General features: G+C 38.0%; 1 protein-coding gene across 1 annotated transcript in view; it reads left to right on the forward strand.

Moving 5' to 3' along the window:
• LOC120716853 (zeta-sarcoglycan) overlaps positions 1 to 19334 on the forward strand; it is a 368890-nt gene that overhangs the window by 197556 nt on the left and 152000 nt on the right. The window lies entirely within an intron of this gene.

Below are 19334 nucleotides of genomic sequence, written 5' to 3' on the forward strand. Positions count from 1 at the left end.
AGTCTTTCCACATAATGCCTTATGTTTCAGTAAGCAACTTCAGAATATTAAGATGGAGAAAAAGGGTCCGAGAGGTGGATGGGTAAATGCCTCAGGGAAGACACAGCAAGCAAGAAGCATAAAAGAGATGAAGATATGGCATAGGCCATGCCGTTTGTGTGAAAAAAACAGAGGCAGATACAAATACTTTTCACAGACAATCCTCAAAGAATTCTATATATCAAAATAAATACATTTATAGTCTTGTAAAAAAGTAGTTGGTTCAAACTGCCTATTAGTGGTGTGACTGTGTTATGTGATAGGTGGGTGCTAAGTAAGCTATGTCAGTAAACTGGACTCAGGTGGTTAATTGTACTAAAAGCCATCTATGTTATGTATTGTTTATATGTGGCACCAATTATCAGCTATGTCTATGAATGATGCATATGATACACATGATGTTGTTTTTGCTGCTGCAGAAAGACAATAATTAATTTTTCTATTTTAAATGGACGATTCTTCAGGGCCTGGAAGCATGGCTATTTCAGTGTCTCATGGAGGGGGAGGTGGGTGGTGGATGAGCTGACATATAGTCTGACATTCAGTCACTGGTGCAAAACTTGTTACCAAAGTATACACTAACACATTCCAGCCTGAAAGTAGTTCAGGTCAGATTTTAGCAAAAAGCAATAAGCGAAACGCTAAGTCAAGAAGACACAGACGTAATATTGGAAAGGAGTTACTTATATCTGTGATAGATAAATAAATCAGACATGGGTTTATCTAGCATCCAGACTAAAACATAGTGACTGTATACCACATTAGGATCTGTTTAAATAAATAACAGGAAATGGAGCAACACACCTTATACACAGTATTATATTATTTTATCTTTTTAAAACTGTCACAGTAAACATGAATCTCATGTCAGAAAGAAGACATATCAACTTGTTACTTGTTAACCCACTGCTGGCTGCCGCACGTTTCTTTCACAGAAAAGTAAGTTTAGTAAGTTTGTTATTGACCTATGGAGAAAGCGAAAGCAAGCAATGGTGGGAATTTACTCAGAAAAAAAGAGGTGGTAGCAACTGGAGCAGAGGAAAGTTACAGTTAGCAATTCAGACTATGAAGTGCCAGTGTAATAGCTGTATGATTTCCCTGCCAGCAGCCAGCTTTAAGCCTGTTTCTTCAGTTGGTTTAGAGATAGAGATCAACAGATGAGATCACAGTTGGAGCAGAGCAAAGTTATAGTTTAGACTGTGAAGTATTAGTATTGACTGCAGTTTTGAAGCAGAAGACCTCGGGCGCTTACTAATTTCCTCCAAAAAAACATTATAGTGCAGAAAAGAGTGTATAGTGTAGAATTTCTACATCGCCTTCTAAAAATTCCAGCAGAGGGTTGTTGCTCACTGGAAAAATCTGAATATATTTTTGGAATTTCTTATGATTTACTAATTTCCCTGCTAACAGCCAGCTCTGAGTCTTCAGCTGGTTCAGAGATATGGATCGACTTATCTGAGAAGAGTAGTTTGTTAGTTTATGAAATAAATGAATAATTGAAAAAATAAGCAGCAACATGATCATGCAGCACCCTTTTTCTTGATGACTATAACTTGTTTACAGAAAAATGCAACCATCAAGTATATTGCTTAAAAATGCGCAGTGCGTGATTTAGACTTCAAATCATGGTGCGAATAGCTAAATAGAAAAAGACTGAATTTATAAGTGATGCAATTCTCCATCATAGTTCTTTGCTTACTCGAAGATGTGTATTTATATTTACTGGAGCACAGCTGTGTGACAAATTAAGTCTGCCAGCAGAGAAATTTGGCAATATGAGTTTTTAGTAATTTAGCTGCAATCTGGCACAAAGTGTACTTTAAAAAGTGTTCATGCTGTGCTTACCAGGGAGCTTCCATTGTATTCCAAAAAAAAAGCTGCATGTAGTGCAGTTACTGTATTAGTGAGCAATTCAAATACAATGGCTTTAAAAATTCCATTAAAATCAAATGTTTGCGATAAATTATTGAAACTTTGCTAAAGAAGTAAAAAAACAACAACACTATTTTCATCATGTAAATAATGTGTCTGTACTGTATCATTGTAACCACAGCAAAGTAAGTTCAGAGGTAGCTAATATATACCGTTCAGCCACAACTTTGAAATCACTGGTTTATTCTTACATAGGTCCCCTTTGTGACAAAGGTCACAAAGGGGCTCTGGAGGTATCTTGTGGTATCTGTCAGTGGATGTTAGCAGAAGATTCTCTGGGGTGTATTATGTTGACTGATTTTGCAAGCACAGTTGTCTGCTATTATTTTATAAGGCATATTCCATAAGAATAAAAACTCTTTAACTTACAAGCTCAGAAACACCAATGCACAACTAAATTTCCCTTCATGATTCCTAAATTTCTCTTCCAAATTTGGCTAGTGGGAGTTGGCATCATGTGTGGCCCAGTGATTGTCATTTTCATCATCACAATTCAAATCACATCTAACTGGCCACAGTATAATGATGGCCTTTCTCAAACTTGTTGTGTTGTTGGGAGCTGCCAGATGTGATTGCCATTGTGATGTTTTGGGAAGAGAAAAAAAAAGAGATTTGCTTTTGAAGAGACAGCTTTGGCAGTAAATTGGAGAGCAGGGACTGGTGGGGATATAAGTTTATATGTGTGTGTGTGTTTGTATTTGTATTTGTTCAAGAGAAAGAGAACAAGAGAGAAAGCGAAGCTGAGGGAGAAAGAATATGTGCGTGTATTTGTGTGTGTGCCAGCAATAATTCAGCAATTGTTCATGCTGACGTGTGTATATGTCTGATGTGTGTGTGCCTTTTCATGCCTGTGTGTACCGATACCCACATGTGATTGTGTTTATGTTCTCCCCTGAGTCCTTTGGGCCTTCACAGCAGAGAAATTCAATTTCAGTTGTCACTCACCAATCAGCCTGCCTAATTCCTGTCTGGACTTGAGCGTGGTGTGTTTGTGTGCATGTGTGTGTCTTAGAGTGTGCACTGTGTAGAGTGAGTGTTTTTTTATCTGCTTATTCTTTTTGGCTAAGCATAATGTAATTTGTAATGTGCTGCCTTGTGTGTTTCCATAATGACCTCTTTTAATATGTGCGTAAATTATTAAAATACTTCTGCTACAACATTAAGCCATAAACCAGATGCGATTTTACAACACTGAGAATTGCATTTCAACTTTGGCCTTACAAAACCATTGTCCAGTTTTGCTAAGTGTGTATGTTAAAAAAGCAGAATTCGTTTTTATAGTGTGGTTGAAACTCCTGAGTTGAAACATTTATGTGTAACTTTGTGCAGAAGCTTTATTCTTTCACCACACCGAAGCGATAAATAGTCTATGAATAACTATAAAACTGTCAGAGGTGTGCAGTGTGTTTCAGCATTCATACACACACACACACTCACACACACACACACACACACACACAGCTTTTATGCTGATAAAAATTTTACTGGCAGTGAGTGCAGTGGGCTTTTATTGTTTTTAAGTCCTGATTGGCTGCCAATCAGTGGGGTCATAAAATAAAATCGTATTCTTGTGGTACTTCTCAGATCAGTGTCACAAAAGGTTTTAAAACAACAATTGGAAAATCTATAAAAATCGCCGTCATTAATTAGCAATGTGGTTATAGCTACATAAATAGTTTGAGACAAAAAAAATACAACAGGGTATAAAAGAGGCCAAAACAATTCTAGCTCATGTATCTCATAAAACTAAGGGAACAGACAGACAAAGTACAGCAATGACTACAGGTCAGGGTCATCAGCTTTGATTGTCGTTGTCTGGGCTGACGTGACTCTCGTTAATGGCTTAATTTTGCTGTAAACTCAGCCAATTTACTTTAACCCCCTGAAACCCACCAAGATCCCAGCCAGGCACTCCACATTTCTCCTTAAAGGCCTGTGACTGAAAGTTTCTAATACTGTCTTTTGGATAAAAGCATTTTTGTACATACTATATTTTAACATACATGAACATCAATACTTAGCAATGAATCAGGAATTAAAAAATGGGCCTGTGTCAATAAGATATTTTGCAGTAATTTATATTTTTACCTCCTAGTCACCACAAATGCTCTGGGTGGCATTCATCTAAATTAATTACTCCTCTGCTTACCTTTATTATCACCATGCACAGTGCAGAGTGTAAATGTTTATTTACTCTTTGATGATGGTGATACTGAGTTGAGTTGTTGAGGATATCGTGAGTTTTCAGTAAGTGCTGCCGTTTTTGCCACAGTTGACGACTGTTCATGGGTGTTACTGAAACTTTCTTGGAAGTGGATCTAACATAGTCAGACTTGGAAAATTAGTTTGTAAAGTCTCATATGATGCGATATAATCAAATGTTGATGCACATTTTCCTGTTTATGAGCCCTGACTTCAGTATTTTATCTGCATTCCATCTTTTCTTTGTATGTGAATACTCACTACAAAACTAAGTTGAGATTTTTGGCCTTAACGTCACCCTTTCATGAATGTGCGCTGTACACTGTTTCAGCATGAATTCCAGAGTAAACATTTGAGCAAGCGTCTTCAGTGACTTGAGATTTCTTTCATTTTCAAGATATGTATACTAGCTGCCTACCAAGAAAAATGTTTAACCAATCATGTTTGATGCTCACATCTCCACAATGAGTTACTGAGACAGTTTCAGATGATCTGATGTGCAGTAAGCATTGGGTCCTTTAAATGTTTATGCCTTCATTTTTTATCTAAAAAATCTTTATTATTGGCAAATTATTTCAAAATGTTTACTTCAACTACTTCAACTAAAGGAAAATTAGACTTACCTCATTGAAAATAAGGTACCAGTGCTTATATGTAAATAAAGATGTGTTGTTCTATGCCAAATTAGATTAAAGGGACGAGAAAGATTGGAAAGCATTCTCTGTCTGAAGCTTTTAGTCAGTGCTGTTTAGCAGAATGTTTGTCATTTCCTTCAGGCAAACAGGGCAATAGGCACATGATCTCAATTAGTGGATGGATTGGTCTTTGCTGTCACAGCTGCATTGCAGTTTATGTTGATCAGATGTGCGTGTGTGTGTGTGTGTGTGTGTTTCATACTAGACTTGATATTGAAAGCTTAATTTCTTTACCAAAGGAAAAAAAACTAATCTGAGTGATTAGTGTGGTAAAGAGAGACGAGCGATGGAAACAAAGGGAGGTTTGAGTGAGAGAGGCAAGCAGAGGAGATGGTGAGTGATTTATCGAAGAAGACGGGAAAAGGAAGGAGAGGGAGTGAAAGGAGGAAGTATGTGTTCGTGTCGTTTAAATATCGTCCCATCATCCATTCTCAGCCTCTCTCTCCTATTGGCAGACTCTGGGGTCCTTTGGGACTTGGAGAGGTGTGTATTTCACCATCTCATGAAATGGAAGGGAGCGGATGATGGGCTGACAAAGACAAAGTGTGTGAAGCTTGATGTGTGGCTGTTAAAGTGTGGCATATATATATATATATATATATATATATATATATATATATATATATATATATATATATATTATATATATTATATATATATTAGGGGTGCAACGATACACAAAATTCACGGTTCGGTTCGGTTCGATACTTTGGTGTCACGGTTCGATATTTTTTCGATACAAAAAAATGTTCATGCATTTTTAATTTGTCATTTATTAAAATTATAAATATATAGTTTAACTCAAAAGTACAGTTTTTAAATTTAACCCTAACCCTTGTGCGTGTTTTTTATTTTGACAGCGAATGCGCACCTGCGGACCACTTATGTGCAGCCCTGGTTATTTAGCTCATCATATTGCAGCCACAGAAATTCTTTTGTCCATGAAACCATAAAGCTGCACTTTCTTTTTGCCTTATAGTCTCATTTGTCATAACTTCTCCGTTTTGTGGTAAGCTTTTCTTTGGCTGTCACTTCTTCACCCTGACCTGTCTTATTTGGCTCAGCAGAACTGAAATGCTTTTACACGCTCACTCACATAAGCTCAGCGATTCTCTGCGCGATCAACCTCTCACATGTTTAAGCTTGCTGCGGGAGATTTCACTTGTCATGTTTGCATAGTAAGCTAACAATTAATAAGACGATGTCAGAGGAATTGGTGCACAAATTATCATCACTCACAGATCAGTGCTGTTGCTCTCTATACACAGTTCGCACGATTGCAAAGTGAAAGCAAAAAAACAAGCGCAAATTCAAACGCTACTTCAATATGTCACATATTGACAGTGGCTCACCGATGCCAATGACATAATTACCCAGCTACATTTCTGAAAGAATGCAAAAGCATTGACATATATTTTTCCTACAATAGCCCGACGGGCAGGGAAGAGATAGATTTTGGTAGCCCGACTGAAAAAATCGCTAGCTCCGGGACGTCGGGCTAGCGATATTGCAAGCCCTGTATCTGATTGAGGAATCACTCATCTTTGGAAAAGAGAGTTTATTACAGAGAAATGGCTCTTTCCAAAATAAAAGCTATACTATCCGCTTCTTCTGGGCTATATTCTCAGCAGCATAAGGAGAATCATGTGCTAACAGCAGTCTAAATGACTCGGCTAAAGTTAGTAGCATGCTTGCTTTTTTTTGTCTGCTTCCACTTGTCTTTGCCCTAGGATGATGTCGGCGTAAATGTGCAGTCATATTCGTTGTGTTCCCACTAGTGCTTTCAGGTTAATCTCGTTGAAATGACCTTAACGCCACAACACGGCAAATCTCCGTTAACGAGCTACCGCCGATCGCTCTGTGCATGGGGCTAGAAGGCAAACACGTTAACGAGCTAACTGCGCTAACACACTAGTTCACACCAATGTAATTGAGCATTGCATGGCACATCCAACATACTGTTTTACTTTAGTCCATGACTCGCTTACCTTCAGGGTCATACGTCACATGAAAACCAAAATAATTCCAAACGCCAGATCTGAATGAGGTTCAATTTGCCTGTTGCAAGTAGAGCTTAACTTCTGTCTCGCTAGCTTGCCCTGCGCTCTTCCTTCTGACTATGCTGTCTGTGTTGAGCGCTCAGTGGATCTGCGCTCGACAGTGCAGCCTAGGCGGAGTAGTCGAACCACGATTCACTGAGCGCTCAACACAGACAAGCATCGTCAGAAGGAAAATTGATAAAATAAATTACAAATGTTGTATTGTTCGATACATATGCATACCGAACCGAAAGCACTGTATCGAACGGTTCAATATCGATACGAATATCGTTGCACCCCTAATATATATATATATATATATATATATATATATATATATATATATATATATATATATATATATTATATATATATATATATATATATATATATATATATATATATATATATATATATACATAGCATATTTAAATATCGTGGCTCAAGAGTTGGGTGTTCGTCTTGTAATCGGAAGGTTGCCGGTTCGAGCCCTGGCTCGGACAGTCTCGGTCATTGTGTCCTTGGGCAAGACACTTCACCTACACTTCACTGGTGAGGGGCCGATGGCGCGATATGGCAGCCTCGCCTCTGTCAGTCTGCCCCAGGGCAGCTGTGGCTACAACTGTAGCTGCCTCCACCAGTGTATGAATGTGAGAGTGAATGAATAGTGGAATTGTAAAGTGCTTTGAGGGGTCCCAAAAAGCGCTTTATAAATGCAATCCATTATTATTATTATTATTATATGTATGAAATTCAGGGTCATCATCTTCCACACCTCTGAACAATTTTCTGTGTGGATGCTATTTTTATATCTCTTAAGTTCTTTTAATGAAAGTCTTCTCATGCCCCATAAGACTTGTGTCTGGGTACTGGACCACCTCCATTTTGACAAAATCATGGTCCCTAAATTTGAGTTACTTTTTTTGGGACAGAGGATGAATTCACTAGGAGACATATGATGGGTGAAGAATGTTTTTATGACCAAAAACCTCCTGTATTTTTAATGTTCTCTCAGGTAGCTCAAGATGGTATGCTGGCATGCACCACAGTTAATATCGTTTACACTGAATGTTTTCCCTAAGTCTAGTGTCACCCTAGGAGACCACTTCATGATGCACAACCCAGCAAATGGTGAAGAATATAATGAGCACTCTCCTGGTCTCACTCCTTACCTGAGGCACTGCCTTTAGCTTTGGAAACTGTGGACTCTATAAGAGAAAACTGCTTAAAACTATTTGAATGTAACTTCCACACAAAAAGTCGACTTAGTAGGAACCAGAAGTTGCTTCTTTTTTGCAATCACAGTACACAGAGAGATCTAAAAATAGCAGCTAGGTATGCACCTGTCTGGACATGCCCAAACAGTTGACCGTGAATGGTAAATTTAAATCAGGTAAGGCTTTAAGTTGTTATGACCCTCCTGTGTGTGGGAGGTTAGAGTGAACTCCCATGACCCCAGACCAGCTGTACTCAGCTCCTGGTTTAGACCGGCCACTGTCATCGTGGCTCTTCACACCTGCACTGTGCAGTTTATTGCTCACACACATACAGACACACATGCATGTACACATTTTTCTCACTTTGTCAGTAACAGTGCTGACCTCAGGTAATGGAAGAGTCTAGCATGAAATACCTTGTCTTCTGGTGTCACAAACACCCACACACACAAACAAAAAATAGAGTTAATGTGACATATCCATCAGACTGCTGACATATCTGATGTTAATCTCTCGAATGGCCAGTAAACACCCAAACTCACATACTGTGCACATTCTTACATGAAAGAAATATAAGTAAGGTTTGATATTTTTCCCATTTGAAGTAAATTTTATGTCAATAAAAATTACTGTAAAAAAATGATTAGTGTGGTAAAGAGAGAAGAGAGAGCTAAACAAGTTATATTGTTTCTTTTGCTCAAAGTAGGCCTTTTGGAAGATTTGGAAGACTAACATAAGTGTGATTTACTCTCACAGATAACTTACTTCGACGGATACTGTACATTATTCTGTCATTTCTAGCCATTTAATAAACAAAATGGTTGAAATGTCCAATTTAAGGTACAGCACAATGTTGCAAAACTCTATTTGATTTTGTGATGCCTCAGCAGGTCAGTGTCACCTCATGCAATATACAAAAACTTGCCAGATCCTAATTTCATCAAGTATTCCCAGGGTACAACAGATCAAGACCAGTCCACCGTGGCCTGATCCCTGCAACCTACATGACCTCAGTGATCACCTCCTAACATCCTGGTGCCAGACATTATGTAAATACCACTTCATTTGCAATAATCGGGGGGGGGGGGGCTGCACAATATTAGACAGGTGGTTTTAATATTCCAATGTTGCACTGATAAATGAAGCTTATAATACAAGTGGTGAGATTCCATGAGCACTGTGAGCCACTGTGAACACAGAATACTGAAGCTCATCAAGCTCATCGAAGCACTGTCGCCACACAGTTTGACAGACAATTTTCTGAGAAAACCACTCCAACAAAGAATGCACAGCACCAGGGAGAGGGGGAGGAAAAGAAGGAGAATCTCCTTGATTACCACTTTGGACAGAACAAAGACATCTTTTTATAGAGTCAGCAACATTTTAAGTTTAAACTTAGAGAGAGACAAGAAATATAACATTGAATTACTGTGATGTGTATTTTTATGCATGGACCCAAGAGTATTTTTGGCTCTGTAAGACAATCATGGAGTTTCTGCGTGTTTATGTAATGTATAAATGTGAATCAGTCAGCAGTTTAGTCCTGGTATTTCCAGTAGCAATATTTAAAATAATAATTAAAAAAAACCCAACAACGAATATGCAGACATAATCACAGGAGACCTCTTTGTTTTCTGTCCAGCTCTGTAAATTCAGTACGTGAGTGCTTGAACAAAGAAACCGGATTGTTCAATTTAGTGTGTAAGTGTGTGAAAGCAAATTACCCAACAGTCAGCAGTTTTAGCCTTGTTATCTTAGCTGGCATTCAACCAAAGATATAAACAATGATAAATAATGAACACACACTCATGTTAATGGACTTTGTTTGCGTGTGCGCGTTTGTGTGTGTGTTCGATGGAGATACTCTGAAATGGCACATTTGTTTGTGTGTATGCATCTTCAGGGAAATAGAGGTTTGCTGTTAACGTTTATGCTGACGTCCTAGGTTGTTTGCTTAGATGTTTGTATTTTTAACATCAGATGGAAATTTGAAAAATAAACTACAATCCCTACATTTATTTTAAACATTTTTACTAGTCATTTTTACAAAAGTCAAACATTTTCACATGAAAAATTTTCCTTACCTTGATTATTGAGAGAGGAAAGAGTGTTTTTAAACGTGGCATTGCAAACAGGCAGCAGTCAAATATAAAAGGATAAAATGGCTGAGAACATTTTAAACTGAATCTTTTTCTTTTACATTGTGTTGATAATTATTGCAGAAAATGCATAGGCATGCCTGGGCATGTTGTATTGGTCTCCAAACTGAAGTTCTGTAAAGATGCTAACCAACACTCACTTTCAAACAGGCTCTCACTGTGACTGTGGCACTGCTGTCGTACAGCTGTTACTCTGATTCTACTCCCAGATTTAAAATTCCCATCTGAGTAAAAGCAGAGTTAAAAAACAAACAAAGAAAGAACAGTTGAAATATGTATCATGTTTTGCAATGCCTTATGACTGGGAAAAATATCTTAAACTTGATATAAAAAAATATATAAATAGACAGAGAGATCTCTACTTTCAGTGAAAATAATATTTATTTAAAGGGAAACAGATGACCATATGAAGTAAATGTACTAAGACTGAGTGTACCTGGAAGGGAGCTAAACTTCAGCTGACACTTTGCATTAAATTCCTTAGTTGAACCATCATATGTCTTATTTATCCATTTGTAGAAAATATACAGATGTGATATAGCCGGTATGGCCTTGTAGCGAGAGCTATCATGAATTGGTGTCAGATGTATTCCACATAGACTGAACAGATGCATTCTCTGTTCCATTGTGCATTAAATGATTTCTAGAGGAGATGAAACTTTGAAAATCCCCAAGGGGAAATTGGATCATTGCAGCGGCAAATGAGATACAGCGAAGGAAAAATAGGGTTATAAATAAGAATAGAGCCAATTACAAGATTTCAAGTATAAGAAAGCAGATAAATACAGTGTGTCAGCATATTCAGCTCAGTCAGGTATAATAATGCTGTATGAGTTATGGTGTAACCAAAATCTCCTACCATAAAACCAAAAAAGTCTCTCTCTCTCTCTCTCTCTCTCTCTCTCTCTCTCACAATATGGAGGACTAGGTGCAATGACTTCCAAGTTAGGTGAGTGGCTCCAGTAGATCCCAGCAACAATATCTGAGATCTCTGTCCAGAAGAGTGCAGTACTAGGAACAGCAAAGATACTGCACAAGACCCTTAAGCTCCCAGGCCTCTGGCAGACAACCCGAGCTTGAAGGATAGACAGCCTGCAGGGCCAAGAGGGGAATTTATGCAAGCAAGTTATATGGAATTATGTAGCAAAGCCACCCTTCGCTTTGGCCTTCTCTCGGAGAGCTTCATGATGTAGTCACCTGAAATGTTTTTCACGTCACAGGGCCTTTTCAGGGTTCATACGTGGAATTTCTTGCCTTCTTAATGGGGTTGGGACAATCAGTTGTGTTGTGCAGAGGTCCACCAGCTTCAGAAATCACAAGTTAACAGCACCTCAGATTAGAGCCCAGATGAATGCCACAGTTGCAGTAGCAGATGCGTCTTTACATTAACTGTTCAATCAGGTCTTTATGGTCAAGTAGCTGCTAAGAAACCACAAAAGCAACAAGCAGATGAGAGTTGTGTGGGCCAAGAAATAGAAGGAATGGACTTTAGACCAGTGGAAATCTGTGCTTTGGTCAGAGTCACAATCTGAGATCTTTGGTTCCACTTGTAGTGTCTTTGTGTGACACAGAAAAGGTGAACAGATGGTCTTTACATGCATGGCTCCCACTGTGAAGCATGGAGGAGGGGGTGTGATGATGTGGGGGTGCTTCTCTCGTGACACTGTTGGGGATTTATCTAAAATTGAAGGCACACTGAACCAGCAGGCCTACCGCAGCATCCTGCAGTGACGTGTCGTCCCCTCAGCTTTGCATTTAATTGGACCATCATTTATTTTTCAACAGGACAATGTCCCAAAACACACCTCCAGTCTGTGTAAGGGCTATTTGGCCCAGACCTCTACAGTCACCTGATCTAAACCCAACTGAGATGCTTTGGGATGAGATGGACCACAGAGTGAAGGCAAAAGAGACAACAAGTGCTCAGCATCTCTGGGAAAACCATTTCAGGTGACTGCCTCATGAAGCTCATCGAGGGAATGTCAAGAGTGTGCAAAGCAGTAATCAAAGCAAAGGATGGCTATTTTTAAGAATCTAAAATATAATACATGTTTTGAGTTATTTAACACGTTTTTGTTCACTAGATAATCCCATATGTGGTCATTCATAGTTTTGGTGCCTTCAGTGAGAATCTACAATTTAGTAAAATTGTAAAAAATTAAAATAGTCATGAAACTAAAGAAAAAACATTAAATGAAATGGTCTGTCCAAACTTTTGACTGGTAGTGTGTGTGTCTGTCAAAACATTTCCAGCACTGAATATTCTCACTAATATTGGGCACTAATATATGTGTTGATCAAACATGGTCAGAACTGATTACCAGAGTACACCAGGGAAAAGAGGATTTCATGATCTAGGTTTCCAAGCTTGTATTTGTTTTTTTTTGTTTTTTTTTTTAAGATCTTCATGTTCAGTGCTAATCCTAAAAACAATATAGTATTTTAAAGTGCATGGTCATCACTATCATCTACCATATTTGTTCTCCAGTGATCAAAGTCTGGACAACAAAGTTTGTACTTTCAAATGTACTATTTTATTCCTTAGTTGATATGAACCTTTTCTGCATTTGTACTCTCAGTGGCGCTGGTGGAGGATCAAAGTGTGGACTTCTGGATTACTAAAATCAATGCACAAGTTAACACACGTTCTCATTCTGTATTTTGATATTTCTTTCATCTCTCACCCTGTATGATTTCTTATTCATGATGTCCTTTGATTTCTCTCTTTGTTCTTGCGCAATAAGGTGACTTAGAATGATCTTTGAAAAAAAGGTTTGACTTTCTGGCAAGTTTAAATGATTAGTAATCTTTTTTAACTTTCTTTTTCCCTTTCTTCTTTTCTTTTTCTAAGGGAACTAGGTATGTGAGCTTCTTTTCAGTCATGGTACTTTGTTTGTTTGGTGAAGCACATGGTGACAGAATTATATTCAAGTTGAAAAAAACAACAACATCTAAGCAAGTCAAGAACACTTCTGAGTAGGTTGATGTATCATTGTCAAGGTCTGCAACGAAAAGCCTCCAGGAATATAAATGCAGAAGCTTTACAGCAAGGTGAAAAACTGTTCGCCCTCAAGAACAGGAAGACTAGCTTAGACTTATCCAGAAAACTTTTAAAAGAGGCTGTTCTAAAGATGTTTTTCTTTGCTCAGATGAAACCAAGATTAACGTGTACCAGAATCATGAGAAGAAAAATAATATGTAAAAGGGAAAAATTGAGCATGATCTCATGATCTCAGGGTTCAGACCTGATCAGACAATACTTCACAGTGCAAATGGATAATGACCAAATCCTACTGTAGAAGCAACCCAAGAGTTTCCCAAGGTAAAGAAATGAGATATTCCTTAATGGATAAGTCCGTAACCTGAAGTTTGCGCAACAGAGCATGCCTTTCAGTTATTAAATACAAAACTGAATGCAGAGAGACTCATAAACAAGCAGCAACTGAAGGCTGCTACAGTAAAGACCTGGCAGAGGTTCTCCAGGCAGATTTTTTGGTTTTGCTAAGCATCTCACTCCATGTAGTGCCAACTAAGGACCCTCTGTCCATGACTCTTACCCTAACCATTCAGTCATTTCGGAGTGTTGAATGACCTAAAATGTGCCTGAAATGTCAAGGTAGTTAGACCAAATTTATATCACATCTGCTGAAGTTTATTAAGGTGTTATCAATTTATTTAGAAACCAAAGTGAAACTATTCCTTTACATTAAAATCTCACATCTCAAATTAAATTAAACCAGTTCTCATTGGCCACCAATCATAATGATTGTGATTTGCCTATCCATTTCTATCATTTCTTCTCATCATCTAAAATTTATACTGCAGAGATTAGACACAGTAACTAAGAACATAAAATGTGTAGGTTAAAAAAAGAAAATTATTGCAACAATGAAGCGTGTAAAGTTAAGAATATTAATACAAATACAATTTTGACCAGTAACCTGTTCAAAAATCATCGCAGTTAACATCATTGTTAACCATAAATCATGTATATAGTCCATTAAGCGAGGCTGAACCTCAACTCATTAGCACAAAAAAATGACATGAGATGCTTACCATAAGCAAAATGAACACCCAAACTCATATTCTGGTGCATTTCATGGGCGCTTATACTTGCTCTAGGTCTCACATTTTTCACACTTGGCAAACATATTATACACTGACTTATAAAATAATATCTGACCAGGGTGTCACTAAGCACTCATCATAAAATGGTGATCTTTAATGTCAATAGTACACTGCCATCATTTCATTTATATGTGTAAATAGAAAACCATTTTATAATAGGTTAAAGTTGTGCAAATTAAAAAACAGTTATCACCTGTGGTCATAATGCTTATGTACTTTCGCTGTCTGTTATTTCGTCATTTCTCCTCTTGCCTGAAATACCTTACTCAGCCGTAACTCATTGCAAACACCCCTCCCGCTACTCCTTTCCTCCCTCCTTTTTCCGGGGCTCCTGATTCCCATCTTTTTCTTTCATGCTTAATCTTTACTTGTCTTTTATCCATATCCCTGGCTGCCTTTCTCTCCATTTACGTTATTGTCTTTGGAAGCTCAAAAGTCTACGGTCTTTGTGGGAAATCTGTCAGTGTCTGTGTGTGTGTGTGTGTGTGTGTGTGTCTATATAGGACAGATTGCCAGACTTCCTGCCTGAAAACAGCGGGGATCAAAATAGATCAGTGATTTTTTTTCAGTCCTCCTCCTGTTTTTCCACCTCTACAAAGAAAACGTTTGGAGAGTGTTTTATATTCTTTGTGAGATGCCCTCTTCTGGTAGAAGACAAAAGTGGAAGAAGAAAATATGCAACGAGGGTTTATGTTTAAAACACAATAAAAATAAATCAAAATTGTTGAAAAGGGAAAGTGAGGAATGAAAATGAGGACACAGGAAACCAGAAGATGATATCAAAAAATACAGAACGGGCAAGTGAAAAGAACAAATGATAATTGGTGGTTGAGGAGAGAAAAGTAGATGAAGTTACATTATAAGAGGAAATTATGAGGGGAAGAGGAAAAGTTATAAAAGTGATCTGATTGCATCTATTGTATCAGCGGAACAAACCCGGTGCGAAGATTTCAAAGCATTTGATTTGAACTGGTTCTGTAGTCAATTTCCTCTGTGCTCCTTTTGTCTTGCTCACACAGAAATACACACACGCAAATGCAGCACCCTTGATAGATCATTGCTGATGACTAGCAAATTATTGCCATTATTGTGTTTTCACACTGTGGGAAATTAATTTTTACTGGGGAAGTAGTATCGTATTGGCTACTGTGTAAATCAAATAAATAGACAGACAGACACACGGCCTTTAACATGACAATGTTGTCCACAGTAGAAACAAAGTATTAAACACTACAAACAATAGTCTCCACCAAATGTTTGATTATTGTGATTATGTGGTTCTCTTGATTAGTCTTTATTTATTACAACATTTTCCTAACAGAACCGTAGAGTAGTTTGTGTGTCCCACTGTTGAAAGATTTTGAGTTTTGTGTTATGTTTATTTGTAGCTTCATTTAAAGGAAGAAGAGCTTGTGAATTGAACAATTGCAGGAAAAGGGAGTGAGATATTGTGTGCAGAAAAAATGCGCTGGGACAGCCAAAAAGCTACCTCCTGTCTCAACAGATAAGATAACGGTCTCTCCTTTTAAGGAGATGTTATTGAGTTCTATACATGCCACACCTATTGCTGTGGAAGCTTGTTTGAGTATAAATAAAGAACGTACTGGGAGCCCCGGCGCGATCCCTCTGTGACACACACAGTGCACACGTTGGTGCAGTGTCGGGCATCGCCCATGTACATGTAAAAATCTTTGAGTCTGTGTTTCTTTGCCTTCTAATAGTTTTCTCCTCACACCCACCTTTCCTTTAAGTTGCATACCAGCTAACATTTACACAACGTAAAAAATATCAGCAAATATATGAAATACATTAAAGTAAAGAAAAACAATCTCAGTTTTCTTATCTGTGCTAGTGAAAACAGAAGACTCATGATTAGGGTTTACTGAACTGCACACTCGGACCAACCTGCTTTCGATGCCTTCCAACTACTTCAGCATGAGCTGGTGGTTACCAAAACCTTAGAAAATCAAGGCATTTCCCTGCCCCTGCAGAAGGAAAGAAAAGCAGTACGCACAGGTATTAATGTGGTTCTCCCAACAGAGCCTCCATTATGTGCATAGAATTAGAAAAGTGAAAGAAAGACACCACCCCCTCAATAAAAAAAGAACAAAAAATACTTTTGAGGTATACCAGGCTTGAGTGCCAAAAGATTTGTTCCCAACACAACATCCTGCTTCACTTCAGACCCAACAACACTTGGACAAAAAAAAAGTTTCACCCCAAGGATAGAAAACCCAAACACAATGTTGTCTATGCAGTCCAATGCAAGGGGAGGTAGATAGACCTATAGAGAGTCTAAATAACTACAAGTGCATGGTACAACACAGGAGATTGTGCTCTTCAGTTTACTACTCAGAAGCCCACCTGCATCTAAAAGATAAGGGGAACTCCTCCGAGGGCAGCAGTGTGGACATTTTGGACAAAGGAGAGAGAAGTGAGAAAGAAGCCAAGCATGTCAGAGAAAAGAATGTCTCAACCAGACATCTGACTGTTAACAACACATTTTTTCACCACCATTTACACTTTGAATCATTAAAGTGTTGGATAGTAACAAGCTTTGAATTAGTTTTATTCTTGAAAGAATTTTACTAACTACGAGCCAGTTAGAACCGAGGAAGCATCCTAGTAGTTCAGTCAGAAAGAAGTTCAGATGTCTTCTACTTAAACACTGTTGGGTTAAAAAAATATTTTTAATCAAAGCTTCTCAATATTCACCATGTCTGTGATTGATAATGTTTTGCTTCTAAATAATCAAATAAAATAATAAGATGATAATTTAAATACATTTTAAAATTCCATATTCGATATACAGAAATTTGTTGCAGCAGTTGAAATATTAATGCCTATTTAGTAGCTAGGGGATGGCAGATCATTATCAATTAGCATACGTTTGACTTTGTAAGTGCTCTTTTCTTTGAATGGCTAAACCCTCTCTCTCGTAACAGCCAGGAGTAGATTCACGGTATCATATAGAGTAAAATATTTACGATCTTGTTCCACCCTTAAACACGGCAACAGTATGCTGACTTCTCATTTGAAACATGTTGTTATTTGTTTAATAGTTTTACATCACACTGAGCTGCCCCAGTCATTGTCTGGCAATGTACATGATGTTGACATCCTTGTCACTGTGATATACTGCAGTATCGAATACTAATGTTAGACTATTATTGACTGTAGTTACTAGGGGTGCAACGATACACAAAATTCACGGTTCGGTTTGGTTCGATACTTTGTTGACACGGTTCAATATTTTTTCGATACAAAAAAATGTTCATGCCTTTTTAATTTGTCATTTATTAAAATTATAAATATATATTTTAACTCAAAAGTACAGTTTTTAAATGTAATGTTGCTGAAACAACAAAGTAATAAAAAAATTAATCTATCTGATGGAGAAATCACACATCTTTGGAAAAGAGAATTTATTACAGAGAAATGGCTCTTTCCAAAATAAAAGCGTTGTGTTCCCACTAGTGCTGTCAGCGTTAATCTCGTTGAAATGACGTTAATGCCACAACATGGCAAATCTCCGTTAACGAGCTACCGCGGATCGCCCCATGCATGGGGCTGGACGGCATCAACACGTTAACAAGCTAACTGCGCTAACACACTAGTTCCCACCAATGTAATTGAGCATTGCCTGGCACATCCAACATACTGTTTTACTTTTGTCCATGACGCGCTTACCTTCAGGGTCATACGTCACATGAAAACCAAGATAGTTCCAAACGCCAGATCTGAATTAGGGTGGGGGAGGTTCAATTTGCCATGTTGCAACAAGAGCTTAACTTCTGTCTCGCTAGCTTGCCCTGCGGTCAGTTTATCTGTGTTCGACTACTCCGCCTAGGCTGCACTGTCGAGCGCAGATCCACTGAGTGCTCAACACAGACAGCATCGTCAGAAGGAAAGTTGATAAAATAAATTAAAAATTTTGTATTGTTCGATACATATGCGTACCGAACCGAAAGCACTGTATCGAACGGTTCAATATCGATACGAGTATTGTTGCACCCCTAGTAGGGGAGACCGGGGATAGTTGTAACGTGGGTCAGTTGTAACACTTCCAATTTCTCCAATCAGGGCTAAGTTTCAAATGATGTGACTCATCCTGTGCATGCCCAACTCAGTTCTGCTATCACATGTGAAAAATCGGCACATTTTGTCAAACACAGACAATTTAACATGAAAAAAAGTAATTTGTATGCCAAAAAGTAAGTTTTTCTACTTTATTTCAATGTTTAATAGAATTATCTGCTTTGCAGTTAAACTCATCAAACTTAAATTATGTTATTTGTATGTCTATGGGGATATATTCTGTGTAGGTCTTTAGTGCTAGTGTTTTAGCCGTTGGCTGTAATGTTAGCTAGTCCATGGCTATAGGAGTCTGGGTCAGTTGTAACAGCAACAGTCTGGGTTAGTTGTAACAATAATGCAGATGTTACAACTTACCACACTGTTACTTTAACTTATATTAAACAAGTTGGGGCAACGACATCAGCAGAGAGAGGTTCACTGGTCGCTTTTGTATATGCGGTTAATGCCATTGGCAACACAATTCCTCCACTGTTTGTGTTCCCACACATACATTATGCAGACCACTGTGTCAGAGATGGACCAGTAAGAAGTATTGGTGGAAATAAATCAGGATGGGTGCAAGAAACAGATTTCCTCATCTTTCTGAAGCACTTTGCAAACCACACCAAGGTAAGCCATGATAAAAAGTAATGGAATTGCGATGCTGGTGAACAACTACATTTTTTCAGCTTCATTGTTATGTTCAAAATTGGTGCAAGAGTTGTAGGTTATAATGCCCACTGAGCCAATGAGACCAAACTCAAGGAAGACCAATGAAAATTAATGAAATATTCAGTTGCAGAAAATTCCATAATTTGTCTTTTTTTGGGGGGTTGGAATATGTTC

This window comes from Simochromis diagramma, unplaced genomic scaffold (genome assembly GCF_900408965.1).
Source record: "Simochromis diagramma unplaced genomic scaffold, fSimDia1.1 OVJJ01000487.1, whole genome shotgun sequence".
NCBI classification, from domain to species: Eukaryota; Metazoa; Chordata; class Actinopteri; order Cichliformes; family Cichlidae; genus Simochromis; species Simochromis diagramma.